Genomic DNA, 17,165 nt, shown 5'->3' on the forward strand with positions numbered 1-17,165 from the left:
GGGCTGCAGCAAGAGCAGCAGGGCAAGGGAGGTGATTCTCTCCCTTTACTCTGCTCTCCTCAGACCCCACCTGGAGTACTGTGTGCAGTCCTGGAGCCCCCAGCACAAGAAGGACATCGAATTGTTGGAGTGAGTCCAGACGAGGACCATGAAGATGCTCAGAGGGTTGGATCAGCTCTGCTATGAGGACAGGCTACAAGAGTTGAGGGTCTTCACCCTGGAGAAGAGAAGGCTTCAGGAGACCTTGGAGTAGCCTTCTGAAGGGGGTCTAAAGGAGGCCTGAGGAGGAACTATTTACAAGGTCTTGTAATGACAGGATGAGGGGTAATGGATTTAAACTGGCAGAGAGGAGATTTAAACTAGATGTTAGGAAGTTCTTTCCAGTGAGGACAGTGAAACACTGGCAGAGGTTGCCCAGGTATGCTGTGGATGCTCCTTCCCTGGGGGTGTTCAAGTCCAGGTTGGATGAGGCCTTGAGTGACCTTTTCTAGTGGGAGGAGTCCCTGCCTATGGCAGGGGGTTGGAACTGGATGATCTTTGATGTCCCTTCCAGCCTAAACCATTCTATGATTCTATGAAAGCTGCAATATGCTGGACGTACCTTTGCTGATGCTGACAAAGAGTCCAGCTGCTAAGTTAGGGACAGAAAAAATGGAAGAATGTTGCTAGTCTACTAGGAACACAGGAGAGAGGCCAGGATCATCAGAAGCTTTGGGGTTTTGCGTCTGGGAAAAAGCTAAATGGTGCATTAATTTTAGGCCTTGTGGAAAGCATATTTCATCTCCCACAAAACTACCAAGCTTTTGAGAGAAAGCATTAGGAGTTGCTGAAGGTAAAAGCAAGAGGAAGAAGTAAGATTTTGAATAGAGATGAAGATCCCCATTCAGATACATTCACAGGGAAAAAGGGGGGGAATTCTTTTTTAAAGGAACAAAAAATTCTGAAGGGAACTGGTTTTCATCTTACTTTATGAATTTTCCATTTCTCTAGGCATGTGTGTACTGAAGACTTCCTTTGACCTCTCAGCAAGGTCAGCAAGATGTTGGGAGATGATGAGGATCAGCCAGATAGCTTTGGGAGCTTCATGCTGATAGAAGCCCATCAGATCTGTTAGCCAACAGGGAAAGCTTTCAGTGCAAGCTTTATGTGCTTTAAGATTTTCAAGTCAAACTAATATTAGGAAAAACTTGCTCTTAACACACTAAGAGTACATTTCTGTGTAAAATATTAATATCTAGTGGGTTTTATTAACTTTTTGTACCTTTTTCCCACCATGAACTGTGTACTAAACTATCAGCTTATCTCTGCTAAATTGTCATTCTCAGTGTGTTACCTGTGTCCAGTTCCGAGCCATGGGGTCTGTGAGGTGGTAACTGGCAGAGATATTTATTGCAACAGCTTTCTTTCAAGTTATCTGATTCATAATTGCTTGGTTGTACACATTTTATGATGTTGACATCCTAATATGGACATTAGGAAGAAGTACTTTACTATGAAGGTGGGGAAACACTGTAACAGGTTGCTCAAGGAGGTGGTAGAGGCCTCATCCCTGGAGACATTCAAGGTCAGGCTCAAAGGGTCTCTGAGCAGCCGGATCTAGTTAAAGTTGTCCCTGTTCACTGCAGAGGGGTTGCACTAGATGACCTTTAAAGGTCCTTTCCAAGCCAATGCATTCTAGGATTCTATGAGAATAAGAGTTATTCTCCATTTTAAAAAGTCAGCAGCTCTATATTGGATAGTCTTTCTCAGCAGAAAGATTACTTTCTGCACGGTTACAGCAGTAAGGGCAAGGCACCTCTGAAAAGCTGTAAAGAGTGCAATGGAAAGAGAAAGATTTAAAAGAAATCATACCAGCAAAGAAAGGAAAAGTTTTCTTAGTGCAGATTCACTGTTTCTGCTGGATATTTCTACATGTTTATTGCAAGAAATCATTGGATACTCCAAAGAAAGCAAAAGTCGTAGAACCACCATAGCTGGAGGTGTTTAAAAGATGAGTAGACATGCTTAGGGACATGGTAGGGTTAGGTAATGGTTGGATTTGATGATCATAAAGGTCTTTTCCAACAGAAGTGATTGTATGATTCTATAAAGCAAAGTTTCTCTTTGCCTGGTGCATTTCTTCTTAATGTCTTGCTCCTATTATTTTGAAAAAAAATCCAATATTAATTTCCATGACATCAGACATTATTTAATGTAACACAACCATTGTGCAATATTAGGATAGAAAATGCTGTATAAACACAGAACAGCAGTTCCTACTATGAGCCCAAAGGTCCAATGACTCCCACAGCTTCTTAACCACCATTAACAATGCTTTCTGATAAATTCCATGTCTTACTTTTCTTTCTGCACTACAGATTGCTGCACAACGTTTATCATCTATGTCTTTAGATACTTCAAATATCATTTACCTTAAAGGAAACAGAATTTATCTGTTTAATATTCATTGACTTTTTTTTTTACCTGTTATTAAAGTATATGAGTTAATGAAGGTCATGAATCCTATATTTCTGCCCACATTTTCTTCTCTGTCAGATACCCAGCACTTCTAATATGCTCAAAATCAGTCTGCTTACTGCTAATGCACCATACCGAGGCACTCTGCATGCAGAACAGGCTGACAACATTCACGCAGAATTAGTTCAGTGTATCAAAGACAAATTCAGCTGCTTTGTGAGTATTTTGCAGCATCTGAAACAGCTCTCCTGAGCCCAGAAATTCCCAAGATTTACTGATAATTTGGCACAACCAACCCAGTGAGATAGCTAAGTGATAGAGAGCATGGGCAGAATCATCAAATTCAGTGAACTTTCTTCTCCAACAGAAATGCTTCTGCATGTGTGATATTTGATATGCTTTAACCTTTGCAATACTGGAAGGCTTCCTCTCCCATTTCTGCAGCCTGCTGTTCACTTGTAACCCTGCAAAACTTTCATTACACATCCTGAAGATCTGTGGCAGTGCCTTTGCCTAGTATCTCAAGTCCTGGTATCCTCATGACCTTGCCCTGGCAGATTTTGAAGCACAGTAATATCTGTTAGATTTCTTGTAGTAAGTGATTGTCATTAACATTTAAAACACTCTTCCATTCCTCTGCTTCCTCATTCTTGCTTTGTAGTTGCTAATCTGTGACTCCATACTAAGAACTCCTCACCCATCTTCTCATTTTTTTTAGCTCATAACTTGAAGCCCTAGCAGATAACATAATAGATAACAGTCATTAATATTCATAGAATGGTTTGGGTTGGAATGAACCTTGAAGATATCTAGTTCCAATCCTGCCATGGGCAGGAGCACCTTCCACTAGACCAGATTGCTCAAGGTCTCATCCTAACCTGGCCTTGAACACTGCCAGAGAGGCATCCCTCTTTCTTTTCTGGCCAAGTCTCTTATTTCCCCCCCCACACACACAAGTTACTTTGAAGTCAGAGGATTCCATGAGCTGTAGACCTCAATTAAAAAGCTTTCTACATGCAATTTTGTTTCCATTATATTTGTATCATACTTGGAATAAGAAGGTACTTCTGTTTGTTTTTATTGTAACTGTGTTTATGATGCATACAGAAGAGAATGAGATTCTAATCTTAAAATTTCTTTCTTTCTCTTCATATGTGTTTTTCAACACAAGATCCTGATAGATCCTGCTCTGGTCTGGCAGGGGGGTTGGACTAGATGATCTTTTGAGGGCACTTCCATCTCCTAACATTCTGTGATTCTCTGTGTGTGTGATTCTAAGGGAGGTCTCAAATACAATTACACCTAAATATCTTTAAAGAAACCACATTTTTTTTTCAGGAAATAAGTCTTAAACATAAATATTATTATCCAACTCCTTTATAATGTGAAGGAACCAATTATTTTTCTTCTGGTGGTGCCTTTTCTTGCACTTTACCTTAATGTCTAATTTGAACACTGAGCTCACAAAGCAAGTGCTGGTTTTCCACCATCTCCACAGAATCACAGAGTCACAGAATTAACCAGCTTGGAAAGACTGTTGAGTCCAACCTATCACCTAACCCTTCTAATTAACTAAACCATGACACAGCCTCAGGCTGCACATGGGGAAATTTAGGCTTGAGGTGAGGAGAAAGTTCTTCACTGAGAGAGTCATTGGACACTGGAATGGGCTGCCCGGGGAGGTGGTGGAGTCGCCGTCCCTGGGGCTGTTCAAGGCCCGATTGGACGTGGCACTTGGTGCCATGGTCTAGCCTTGAGCTCTGTGGAAAAGGGTTGGACTTGATGATCTGTGAGGTCTCTTCCAACCCTGATGATACTGTGATACTAAGTGCACCATCCAGCCTCCCCTTAAACACCTCTAGGAATGGCAACTCCACCACCTCCCCAGGCAGCCCGTTCCAATGCTAGTCAACCTTGCTGTGAAAAACTTCCTCCTAACATCCAGCCCAATCCTGCCCTGGCACAGCCTGAGGCTCTGTCCTCCTGTTCTGTCACTAGGTGCTTAGAAGAAGAGACCAAGCCCACCTGGCTACAACCTCCCATCAGGTAGCTAGGATCTTGGCTAGATCCAGAAGTTACAGTCTATTTCCAGAGTATGTATATTTTTATAACCCCAAAATTTTGATCATGATCATGCTATGATCATCTACAGTTCTATTTTTTTTTCCATTCTACTCTACCAGGACTACAAAGTCTAGTTATTAGGAAACAATCAATAGCTCTGAGCAAGTGGAGTCCTATTCTGAGGAAATATTTCTGATACTAGGTGTCAGAAATGATTACACAAAGTAAAAACTTGCTTGGCAATTAATTGTTCTGGAAGTAAGGCAGTGTATATGGAAAGATAACAACTCAGGACTAAACAAAAAAGAATCCTTTTCTTGCCCTTAGCAAGGCACACAAATAAATTGTGATGTTTCTCAGGAATAGCAGCAGGGGAAAAGTTGCACTTTAGACCTGTTCTTTATCTTCCTCTTCACTTTGATTATGAGTTAATTCAATTTTAATTGTTGTGTGATAATTTTGCCTTAGCTCTGATCCATGTATTTTTAATCAGCTTTAATTTCTGGCCTAGGTAAGCACCGGATGTAGGATTCACTTGATTTGAATCTAAAGCAATCAGGTTTTGCTTAATTTTTTTTCACTGTCTGGTCTTGCTTCTTAGGCACCTAAAACACGTGATACTGACTTTTATCACTGTGTGAAAATGGTGGTGGAACACTAATTTCTGGTAAATAGTTTACTTGCAATTCAGTTGTGCTAAGTAATGTAAAAGATTCCATTTTCAGGTAGTGAAAGGCCAGCACATTATTTTTAGCTGGAAGCTGTGATTTCATGTCTAAGTCCAAATTCAGTGAAAGCTTTATCCAAACACCAGGTTTTGTAGAGACTAATGTCCAACAGGGCTACCTGTTTAGTTTTCTTTACTGATATTTTTCCTATTAGCAACTACATCTTTTCCTATATTTCCCTTTTCCGATATTTTTCATATTAGCAACTACTTTATTTCACAGTGCAGCATGTTCCATTCAATTTAGGCTTGCTTTTTCTGTCTTCTTTTGTAATGAACACGATTATTCCACTGCAAAATGTAACATAATTTGCCAGCATTCTCTGGCCTCATTACCACATTGCAAAATTAACAGAATTCATTCCACTTTTTTTGGTCCTTTTTCAATATGTACAAACCTGAGTACTTCTTTGAGGTTTTGAATGTTGTTGAGTATTTTTGTTTTGTTTTATGATTTTTATTTCTTTGATTGGTTTTCTTAACAAATTTTGATAAATACTTTTTAATTTGATAAATTCAAAATATATTATGAAATATTATTTCTGAAAATGTTATTTTCCCTTTCTCCCTTCTTAAGGAAACTGATCACCAGCCTCCACTGTTAAATAATGACCAGGATGATCAGAGGCTGGAGAACCTCTCCTATAAAGACAGACTGACAGAGTTGGGGCTGTTCAGTCTGGAGAAGAGAATGCTCTGAGGAGATCTTATTTTGGCCTTCCAGTATCCGAAGGGGGAGTGGAGCAAAGCTGGAGGTAAACAGGTCTGGAGCACCTCTCCTACAAAGATAGAGAGTTGGGGCTGCTCAGTCTGGAAAGAAGGCTCTGAGGAGACCTTATTGTGGCCTTCCAGTATCTGAAGTGGGCTATAAGAAAGCTGGTGAGGGACTTTTTAGGGTGTCAGACAGTGATAGGACTAGGGAGAATAGAGCAAGACTAGAAGTGGGTAGATTCAGATTGAATATTAGGAGGAAGTTCTTCAGCATGAGGGTGGTGAGACACTGGAACAGGTTGCCCAGGGAGGTGGTGGAATCCCCATCCATGAAAGTTTTTAAGGCCAGGCTGGATGTGGCATTGAGCAACCTGATCTAGTATTAGATGTCCCTACCTATGGAACTGGGGTTGGAACTGGATCCTTGGGGTCCCTTCCTACCCTGACAAGTCTACGATTCTATTTATTTTAGACTGAAAGCCATTTTAATAATTATTTCTTTGTGTATTTAGAGATTGTATTTCAATGTAGGCAGAACAGTGTGGTAACATCTATGGGAAAGACACAAAGCAGGCAATCTGTCAGTCTGTCAAATAAGCCAGAATGCTATAAGCCAGTGCACCATATTTTACTTTTTCTCTTTTACTGTGCTAACTAAACTTTAGAGAAATGTGCTAGAATCCACTACATGAATGATACCCTACCACATGATTCCTTTTCCCAGAGAATTTCAAATACAGTGTGAACTCTTACTAACCCTCTCCTACTTGTTTTTCATGTTTTTAGAGTTATTTGTTAAAGCCTTTATTTTTTTCCTCCCCTTTTTTTGCTTAGGTTGTCTTCTACAAAGCTTTTTTTGATATGAAAAATTCTTGCTAGCAGTGATATTTTTCAAATGTAACAAGAAACCTCTTTTAAGATACTAGGATACTGGAAAAGAGATTATTAACTCCAGTCTTCTGGCCAAATTCATGTTGGGACAGCTACCTTTTGAACTCTTAAATCCCTCTGGTCATTTCAGTTGGAGAAGTTATTTATCTTTATTACTGGCCTAAGGCAGGACTGATGCAATTTGTTGAACAATTGTTTCATTTTAGGAGTGGTAAATTGATTAGGGCTCCTCAGAGCACTTGCAAAGTTTGTGAACACCAAAAGCATTTGAATTAACTGCTCTTTGCTCACAGATGTGGGTTTAGGTTTGTGTTATAATTCTATAGCACATATAACATATATTAACACAGTGTGTAGTTACCTTGATGGTCAGTGCAAAGGGTTTGCTAATATGTAAAGATGATTTAAAACCAAATGCAGTAGAATTTGCTATCAGCTCACAAATATATATATATATATATATATATATATATTTGGATTACAGTCTCTCTAATTCTTCAGTCTCATAATAAAACACTTTAAGATCTTCTGAAAAGATATTTTGCTATTATGAGTTTGGATGTTATAGATTCCCTGTCTTAGTGATGTGACTCTGAGTGCCATGAACAAGACAAAAAGATAGTATTTCAGTTTCTTCAAAATCAAAGATGGCATGTGTCATATACAACCAGATATCACAGGGTATTCTTTATATTTAAATCTAACTATTCCTGCCATAAATAAATATCTGTTACTATTGCTCAAGCTCGTCCTGCCAAAAGCATCATTTTTCTATTCATAGAGTTAAACATTTCTATCTGCTTGCAGTATAATACTCTCAGAGAAGTACTCTAGAATAACTATAGGCATAACTTGATTGTGATATAGATAATTAAGGGAATAACAGATTTTTGATTCAACAAACTAACCAGTTGTATAGACAAAAATGTACAAACATCTCTGGTGGTTTATGATGTCAGAGAAACCCACACTAACGGGTATCCCTAATGATATACCTAGAGGTTTATACATACATCTCTTGTTTGTACACTTCCAACTTATTTCAAACTTTCTCTGTTCATTCTTCCCCATAAATAAAGGCCTCAGCTAGGCACTGAAAAAGGCCTCACACATAAAATCATAGAAAAGTAGAATGGTTTGGGTTGGAAAGTGTTAAACATCACATAGTTTCAAACCTTTGCCACAGGCATGGATACCTCCCGTGAAACCAGCTTGCTCAAGGCCCCATCCAGCCTGGTTTTAAACACTTGCAGACTTAGAGCCCCCACAGTTTCTTTGGAAGACCTTTTTCAGTGCCTCACCACACTGTTGAGGAAGAATTTCTTCCTAATGTCCATCTGAATCCACTCTCTTCTTTTGATGCCATTACCACTCATCCTCATGCTGAGTGCACCCTCAGGAAGTTTGCTGATAACACCAACCTGTGTGGTGCAGCAGACACCCTGGACAGAAGGGATGCCATCCAGAGGGACATGGACAGGCTTGAGAGCTTCAACAAGAGTAAGTGCAAAGTCTTACATCTGGGTCGAGGCAATCCCAAGCATAAATCCAGGCTGGGCAGTGACTGGCTAAAGAGCAACCTAGAGGAGAGGGACTTCGGGGTGCTGGTGGAGGAGAAGCTCAACATGAGCCAGCAGTGTGCACTTGCAGTCCAGAAAGCCAACCAGACCCTGGGCTGCATCAGGAGAAGTGTGGCCAGCAGGTCCAGGGAGCTGATCCTCCCCCTCTACTCCACTCCATTGAGACCGCACCTGGAGTACTGCATTCATTTCTGGAGTCCCTATTCCAAGAGAATCAAGGAATCAACCAGGTTAGAAGAGACCTCAAAGATCATCCAGTCCAACCTAGCACCCAGCCCTTTCCAGTCAATAGACCATGGCAATAAGTGCCTCCAGGCTTTTCTTGAAGACCTTCAGGGACGGTGACTCCACCACCTCCCTGGGCAGCCCATTCCAATGCCAATCACTCTCTCTGGGAAGAACTTCTTCCTAACATCCAGCCTATAGTTCCCCCGGCACAACTTGAGACTGTGTCCCCTTGTTCTGTTGCTGATTGCCTGGGAGAAGAGACCAACCCCCACATGGCTACAACCCCCCATCAGGTAGTTCTAGACAGCAATGAGGTCACCCCTGAGCCTCCTCTTCTCCAGGCTAAACAACCCCAGCTACCTCAGCCTCTCCTCATAAAGTTTGTGCTCCAGGCCCCTCACCAGCCTTGTTGACCTTCTCTGGACACGTTCCAGCACCTCAACATCTCTCTTGAATTGAGGGGCCCAGAACTGGACACAGGACTCAATTTGTGGCCTGACCGGTGCTGAGTACAGGGGAAGAATAACCTCCCTTGTCCTACTGGCCACACTGTTCCTGATGCAGGCCAGGATGCCATTGACTCTCTTGGCCACCTGGGCACACTGCTGGCTCATCTTCAGCTACTATCTACCAGAACCCCCCGGTCTCTTTCTTCCTGGCTGCTCTCCAGCCACTCTGTCCCCAGCCTGTAGAGCTGCTTGGGATGGTTGTGGCCAAATTGTAGAACCCTGCACTTAGCCTTGTTCAATCTCATCCCATTGGCCTCTGCCCACCCATTCAGCCTGTCCAGGTCACTCTGCAGGGCTCTCCTACCTTCCAACAGATCATCTGTTGGTGTCATCTGCAAATTTACTCAATCCCCTTGTCCAGATTGTCAATAAAGATGTTGAACAGGACTGGGTCCACCACTGATCCTTGGGGCACACCACTAGTGCCAGCTGCCAACTGGATGTGGCACCATTCACCACCACTGTCTGGGCTCAGCCCTTCAGTCAGTTCTTGACCCAGCACAGAGTGAATCTGTCCAAGCCAAGAGCTGCCAGCTTGGCCAGGAGCTTGTTGTGGCAGACGGTGTCAGGGGCTTTGCTGATGTCCAGGTAGACTACATCCACAGCCTTCCCCACATTTACCAGGCAGGTAACCTGATCATGAAAGGAGATCAGGTTGGTGAGACAGGACCTGCCCTTCCTAAACCTATGCTGGCTGGCCCCTATCCCTTGGCCATCCTGTAGCTGGAATGTGGAATGTAAGAATAATACCACTTTCAGCCAAATCTAAAACGTATTCTTAGTAGCCTACAAGAAAATATATCCAAAATATATGACAAGAAAAACATCAGGGGGGTTCTGTTTATTTGTTTATTTAATATGTATAGTGCCAAGCATATAAATGAGATAGTGGAAATTATGTATATATGGTAGAGGCCTTTTGACAGAAACTCAAAGCAAATTTAAGTAGTGCAGTAATAACAGAGTACACAGTGGGTGTTAAGTTGGATAGTTAGAGGAAAAAAAAAGCAGTGTGTAACATTTGAAAGACCACTCACCAGTAAAACAGAGAAATATGTAATGAATTCTGTCAGTTCCGTGCATCTAGATGTCTTCTAAATTTTTCCCAGCTGGAAATATTCATGATATTCCAAGTTAGGGGGGGAAAAAGTGGAATATGAATATTTATAGTCAGTTTGCTGGAAGCATTTATCATTTCACATCTCAAAATTTTACCTGTGGGGAGTATAGCCTCATGAAAAACATAATCCACTAATGCTGCATGTGTCTTGCTCTTCAGAAGTGATAGAATTTAATGTCTAAAAATGCTTCTCAGCCATAGGAGCTTCAGTTGTTTTGGGTGGACAAGCAACACTTAACACCACATCTTGCCAAAAATGCTGGCACTAATAATGCTGGCTACGCAAGAGGCAATCTTCAGTTAAAGCCTGTGCAACCAGATCTCAAAACAGTTTAAAGGATCTACACTCAAAGAATATTTGGTATTCCAATACTGTGGTTCTTTTTTAACTCCAAACATATCTCCTAATAAATAAATTGGCATTAATAGCTGTACTAGTCCGTTCTACAGTTTCTTCTGAATTAACGTGAATTAATAGCTACTTCAAATCTCATCGCTTTTTTACTTCAAGTACAGAAATAATTTCTTTAACCTTTCCCTCTTAATAAAAATGTCAGATCTTGTCCTCACTGTGTTTTCAGAAGGGAGATATGACTGACTAATAAAGCCTTACAATGGCAGAATACTCAGAGGAGATGGGCAGGGAAGTGAGCCCATCAAGATCAGGGAACAATGCAGGCTGTGAATGGCCACAGATGTGGCCGAGAGCTGATTGAATCTCAACACAAAGAGGACCCCAGTGGATCAATAGGTGCTGTAACTGCTTCTTCCTGAGTTTATTAAGAACGTCAGCATGTCCCTGAGTTAGCCAGACAAGGATGGGTGGCAAAGAGGGGCAGAAAAGAATATATGGCTCAGTCTAACATAGAGTATAAAACCTAGGCAACCAGCAAAAGTATTTGCAAGGGAATAACAGGTCAGTATCCATGAATTTCTTTCCAGTGACTGGGAATGCCCAGGATTGCCATGGTGAGCATGTTAGAAAAAACAGTAATCACAGAATACTATTGGTTGGATGAGGCCTTAAGGATCATCTAATTTCAACCCACCTGCTATGGAGAGGAATTCTTTCCACTAGACCACATTGCTCAAAGCCCCTTCCAGGGGAGGAACATCCTTTTCTCTGGACATCCTGTTCTAGTGCCTCAGTAGTCCTACAGTAAAGACTTTTTTCCTAATGTCTAATCTATATCTATGCTTTTCCAGCTTAAAATTGCTATACCTTGTCCTACCAGCATGTTCCTTGACAAAGGGTACCACAGAGATGTGGTGCTAAGGGACATGGTTTAGCACCAGACACGGGAGTCAGATGACAATTTGACTCAGTGATCATGAAACATAAAATTGTCTGGGTTGGAGGGGACCTTCAGGAGTGTAACCCTCAAGGTCTTTTCCAAGAAAACAATTCTATGATTCTACAAATTGTTTCTTCAAGTGGGACTTCTTTTGTTGGTGGTGGTTGGTTTTTTGTTCATTTTCTTCCTCTTTTTCAGTTATTTTCAGAACTATTTGGGGATATCCTGTCAGTCTTTCTCTATCTATTTGAAAGTGACAAGTTCTTCTATTTTATCTGTATTTTCACTGAATCACAAAATTAACCTGGTTAATGACCTCTAGGATCATCAAGTCCAACCTACCACCTAGCCCTTCTAATTAACTAAACTACGACACTAAGTGCCTCACCCAGCCTCCTCTTAAACACCTCCAAGGATGGTGACTCCACCACCTCCCTGGGCAGCCCATTCCAACAGGCAATCATTCTTTCTATGAAGAATTTATTCCTAATGTCCACCCTAAACCTGCCCTGATGCAGTTTGAGACTATGTCTGCTTGTTCTATCATTGGGTGCCTGGGAGAAGAGACCAACCCCCACCTGGCTACAGCCTCCTTTCAAGTAGTTGTAGACAGCAACATGGTCTCCCCTGAGCCTTCTCTTCTCCAGGCTGAACAACCCCAGCTTACTCAGCCTCTCTTCATAGGGCTGTGCTCCACACCCCTCACCAGCCTTGGTGCCCTTCTCTGTACACATTCGAGCACCTCAATATCTTTCTTAAATGAAGAGGCTCAGAACTGGACACAGTACTCAAGGTGTGGTATAACCAGTGCTGAGTACAGGGACAGAAGGACTTCCCCAGGCCTGCTGGCCACACTATGTTTCACTTAAACATAAACTTTCTTTACATGGAGAGTGATGGAGCACTGGAATAGGCTTCCCAGACAGGTGACAGAGTCTCCTTCTCTGGAGACTTTCAAAATCTGCTTGGACATAGAATCATAGAATCATAGAATCAACCAGGTTGGAAGAGACCTCCAAGATCATCCAGGCCAACCTAGCACCCAGCCCTAGCCAGTCATTTAGACCATGGCACTAAGTGCCTCATCCAGGCTTTGTTTGAACACCTTCAGGGATGGCAACTCCACCACCTCCCTGGGCAGCCCATTCCAATGCCAATCACTCTCTCTGGCAAGAACTTCCTCCTAACATCCAGCCTATACTTCCCCCAGCACCTTACCAACCTGATCTAGATAACCTGCTTTATCAGGACTAGATGATCTTTCTGGGGTGTATTCCAACACCTACCACGCTGTGATTCTGCAAAATGAGGCCACCTTATTTACTTTTAACCCTTCCTCAGTTAATTACCTTGTTGATCCTTGTCATACCATGATTCCTCAAACTATTTCTTTTTTGTTTCTCTCACTCTTCTGTTCTCTTTTTACTTCACCTTGTCAAAACTTTTCTCTTTATCCTTCACTTTATGTTCACTCCTTTCTACCTACCGAACGCATCCCTTGAGCTTGAAGCATCAAGCAAAATGCTCAATGCATTCAAAACCCATGCATTATTTTTAACATGCTATTCCCAGTTCTTTTCATTTGAAGTTATGATTCAGTCTCTTTTGAAGTAAAAAACAAGAGGAAAAAAAAAAACAAACCAAAAAAGAAACAAATTTAAAATTGAACTGGCAGGTTGTGCTCATAACAGCCCTTCACAAGATGATCCTTATTTCTAGTCATATGAACCAAGATTTTGAAATGTATGTGCCTAAACTATGAGCCTAAAAAAAAAATGTTATATAATGTGTTTTAATACTCCAAATAGGCAGCAACTTTTAAGGAGATTATTTTAGTCTTGAGCTTTAGCTTCACTCTCACTGATTTCAATGACAGTGGTTAAAGCAAATAAGGTTTCATAAAACTGTTCTTGGTCTCTGAAGAAGCTTACTCCTTACTGATGCCCTCAGATTCAGCTCCCTTAACTTTGGGTCACAAAATTAAGACCATTCTTTATCAAAAATCCATCTACAGTCATTTCTGCTTCATGTGGTTCACTGTTTTCCACATTTTTGTCCAATTGAACTAACACTTTCAAAGTATTTGCTTATAGAACAGCAATACTCTTAACTGCATGCAGTGAAAGTCTGACTTTAACTTGCTGAAGGTTTTGTTATGTTGGCTTGTATTAATCTGTAAGTAAACAAGGATTATTTTCAGCATGACCTGGATAAGCTGCACTTAGAATCATAGAATCATATAATTAGTCAGGGTTGGAAGGAACCACAAGGATCATCTAGTTCCAACCCCTCTGCCACAGCCAGGGACATCTCAAACTAGATCAGGCTGGCCAGAGCTTCATCCAGTCAGGCCTTAAACACCTCTGTGGGCAACCCATTCCAGGCTCTCAACACTCTCATGCTCAACAACTTTCTCCTCACATTCACTCTGAATCTCCTCACCTCCAGCTTTTCTCCATTTCCCCTAGTCCTGTCACTCCCTGATAGCCTAAAAAGTCCTTCCCCAGCATTTTTGTAGGCCCCCTTCAGATATTGGAAGGTCACAAGAAGGTCACCTTGGAGCCTCACCTGCCAGCCATCCCCAACTCTTTCAGTCTGTCCTCATAGCAGAGGTGTTCCAGCCCTCTGATCATCCTCGTGGCCCTTCTCTGGACACACTCCAGCATGTCCACATCCCTCTTGGAATAGGGACTCCAAAAAATGGATGCAGTACTCCAGGTGGGGTCTCAACAGAGTGGACTAGAGGGGAAGAATCTCTTCCCTTGACCTGCTGGCCACACTTCTTCTGATGCAGCCCAGGATCTGGTTGGCTTTCTGGGCTGCAAATGCACACTGCTGGCTCATGTTGAGCTTCTCCTCCACCAGAACCCCCAAGTCCCTCTCCTCAGAGTTGCTCTCCAGCCAGTCACTGCCCATCCTGTATTTGTGCCTGGGATTGCCCCAACCCAGATGCAGGACCTTGCACTTGTTCTTGTTGAACCTCATGAGGTTGGCTTGTGCCCACCTCTCCAGTCTGTCCAGGTCCCTCTGAATCGCATCTCTTCTGTCCAGGGTGTCTGCTGCACCACACAGGTTGTTGTTATCAGCAAACTTGCTGAGGGTGCACTCAATGCCTCTGTCCATGCCACTGACAAAGATGAGCTGTAAAAATTACTATACATTCAGATGAAATGAATAGAGAATTTTCCTTGGATATTTGTGAGTACCTTGCTGTGATTACATACAGAAACAGTCCATGAATTCTTGAGTCTAGCCTGCTGTACGAAATAGAAGTAGACACTTGCCACTCTGTGTTCAGAGACTTGACACAACTCTTGAAACTTGTCAGTTCAGATTGTTGATTTCTAGTCAAAAGCAAAGTTTAGCAGTGTTGGTGCCTTCACACTCACTCTGTCTAATTTTATTTTCAGAAAGAATAATTCTTACATTTTCTTTCTTTGTCTTGTTGTGAACATGTAGTCCTACCCTACAGTAGTGACTAGTAATGGCTCATGAGCTTTGTACTGAAGTTGAAGGTGTCACAATGGATGCTTGTCAGATGTGTTCTATCTGAATTTTTCTCAACCTTTCTGTAGGTTTTTATATCACTTGGTTTAGCTCTAATAACATTTTCTCTAACAGATCAGGTGTCTATGATTTATTTATTTTACCTCTCATAGAAGAGAATTATTAAGGTTGGAAAAGACCTTAAGGATTGAAAAAACATTTGAGTTTGGCATCAACCCGACACCACCATGCCCACTAAACCATGTCTCCAACTTCTACATCCACACATTTTTTTACCACCTCTAGCAATGGTGACTCCACTACCTCCCTGGGCACCTTGTTCCACTGCCTGACCACTCTTTCAGTAAAGAAACTTCCTAATACCCAGACCAAAATGCAACTCGAGACCATTTCCTTTGGTTCTGTGGCTAGTTTCTCTTGTATGGTGCAGTCAGTAGTAACAAGTAGGGATTCTATGCAGAATGAGATATTTACAACACTAACATGACAATACAATGTACAGAATTACAGCTTTGATACAATAGCAGGTGCTCTCAGAAGCAGAAATGAAGGAGGTGATGTAGAGAATTGCAACATGGGGTAAAGGATAACATATTGTCTGGCATAAAACCCCCTAGGGCCCACCCATAGTCAATTGAAGAAATGCAGTTTTGAATGCAGTTGTCTAAAAGACATAAAAGGCATAATTTATCATAAGTCTTGACTAATGTGGAGCTGAAGACTAATGAAGAAAGACCAAAGATGTAAAAGCATGTTAGCAAATGTAAATGTTGTTCCAAGTGCAAGGAGAACTATGACCATAGTATTCCTCCCAGTAGATGACTGTAGATGCTGGCAACTTGCTATAGCACATGCAACTCCCCATCGGTTTCCCTGGGCCAACAAAATTAAGATACAGAACAGCACATGAAGTGCTTACTTGGAAGGAAAAATATTACAGGTTTAAGCATTACTCTGAAAAAAATACTGTTTTAAATTTCTCATATTTCCTATGTCCTGAGACCAACAATGTTCAACAGAAATGGTTTAGCAGCTTATCGTAAGTGGAAAAAAAAATCAGCACCTGGATCACAGAATACAAGTCTAGAATATCCAATATAGTACTTATCCAGTTCCTTTTCTCTGATCTTGAACATCTTAATAACTTGTCTGACATGAATGAGAACAAAAAAAACCCTATTGCCAAGTTAATTTGGGACTCACTCTTTGTAATTCATTGATGTGGAAGATAAATTACCATTCGCATATTTCAGTCAAAATAAAATCAGAAATGAGTCATTCACAATGTCTCCTTTCCAAAGTAGCTGTGTCTCAAGTCAGGAATCCTTCCCTAGCTTTTCTTACCATGCTTGTTTAGCTGGAGCAAGCTGCTATTTGGTTTATTCAATTATTTCTCTATTGGCTTTCTCAGAGTCCCTACTAAGAAGCATGGTGTTCTTCCACAAGAACCACTGGTACCTTCCCTACTTTGACTTTTAATTATAGAGCTTTTAGAAGATGACAATTAAATCCTTTGACAAATAATAGCTTTACCTTACCCCCTGGATATATGCACATATAGATAAGTGAATCATAGAATCAACCAGGTTGGAAGAGACATCCAAGATCATCCGGGCCAACCTAGCACACAACCCTATGCAGTCAAGCAGACCATGGCACCAAGTGCCTCATCCAGGCTTTTCTTGAACACCTCCAGGGACAGTGATTCCACCACTTCCCTGGGCAGCCCATTCCAATGCCAATCACTCTCTCTGGCAAGAACTTCCTCCTAACATCCAGCCTACACATCCCCCGGCACAACTTGAGACTGGGTCCCCTGGTTCTAATTCTGGTTGCTTGTTAGAAGAGACCAACCCCCACCTGGCTACAACCTCCCTTCAGGGAGTTGTAGACAGAATATCATATCTATATGTAAACTTGAATATACAGATGGATGTAACAGTATGTGTAATAACACAAACACAGGGGTGAGATGAAGAAATGGGATCCAGAAGTAATCACAGATTAAGTCTTGATGTCCTTACTCACCTTTCATATTGACTGGGATTTTGCCCATGTGTGAGGTCTGCAGAAACA

This window comes from Pogoniulus pusillus, chromosome 9 (genome assembly GCF_015220805.1).
Source record: "Pogoniulus pusillus isolate bPogPus1 chromosome 9, bPogPus1.pri, whole genome shotgun sequence".
Taxonomy (NCBI): Eukaryota; Metazoa; Chordata; class Aves; order Piciformes; family Lybiidae; genus Pogoniulus; species Pogoniulus pusillus.